The following is a 1,301-nucleotide window of genomic DNA, read 5'->3' as shown; positions in this document are numbered from 1 at the left end:
TTTTTGTACATAGTTTGCTCGTTAGGTGATTAGACAATTACATAGAGTAAATTGTGTAAAGTGGATTTATTCTGCTATTTAACATACAATTTTGATTCTCATTTACTTTGAATCTCTTTACTTAAGGACATTTAGAATTTCTGGTTATTAGTAATATTTGCTCTTTTATTTAGTTATTTTTAAAAATTGAACAAGACTTCTTAGGCTTAATTTTGCCAGATTAAAGCCCATGTTTCATTTGGCGAATTCGAAGATTCTACTAGGCAATACGGGGTGTTGCAGTAGGAAATGCAGTTTATGCTGTTGTATTTGTGTTATAAAATTACAAGTCGTATATGACGCCATCGTTTCAAAGATGTTATTGTTTAGATCGAAGCAAACATGGGAATGCCTATTAATCCATTTTTCTCAGACTGAAGACGTTGAAGCTGCAGGGCTGACCTGGGAGTCCACAGCTGTTATCCGAAAGCTTGTCCTCAGGTCATGGAATGTTGGATACACCACTCCAGAGAAAAAGAAGTGATTTCAGTGCATGACATTCAGCATGCTGTGGACTTTTGCAAGCTAGCAAGACTCTTATCTATAAGTACAGACCAGAAAAACAATATTTGAAACTTATAATAACATATAGAAGGAGGAGAATGTACTTCCTTAAAACACAAATGACTGAATGAATATTATATAGAAATATAGGGCTGATCACAAGTACAAGGGAATGAAAATCTGTCAAATGGGTTCATAAGAGGAATTGAGGCTGCAGGGTCAGGGGCAAGGAGAGGAGAACTGTAACCTTTTAATGTAATTCATTCTAAATTTAGGTGTTTTCTAAAGCTAAGTGTATGTATCTTAAAATTTAAAAATATAATAACAAACTTACCACTCCAAGACAAATTTATCTAATGTTATTGTTAGAAAAGGAATAAAAGGAAAGAGGAGCCAGAGTGTGAGTTCCAATTAGCAGGTTTTACTAGAGTTAAGGACCTCACTTTCTGGGGTGCTTAGATTGAAATGAGAGTAAAGGAGGCAGGGGAGGGAAGATTGGAAGACAGAGTAAAGAGAATAACCGAAAGTGAGAAAGGGAAGAGCTAGAGAGAGGAAGAGGCAAAGGGACACGGGGCCTCAGGAGAAGGTGAAGAACATCAGAGAGAGAGTGAACAAAGGAATCCCATGTTAATAAACTTTTGGGACAGATATAAATTATTATGTCTAAAAGGAGCCCGTGCTTCCCCCTGATTGTCTGTGACACCAGTGGACCGGTGAAGAGAGGAGGCAAAAGGCTTCTCTAAGACATCTTGAGAAGG

The sequence above is a fragment of the Echinops telfairi genome, unplaced genomic scaffold, assembly GCF_000313985.2.
Source record: "Echinops telfairi isolate 266 unplaced genomic scaffold, ASM31398v2 ScPeMD7_60;HRSCAF=208, whole genome shotgun sequence".
Lineage (NCBI taxonomy): Eukaryota > Metazoa > Chordata > Mammalia > Afrosoricida > Tenrecidae > Echinops > Echinops telfairi.
The sequence above is the reverse complement of the archived record's forward strand: the minus strand, read 5'-3'. Positions refer to the sequence as shown.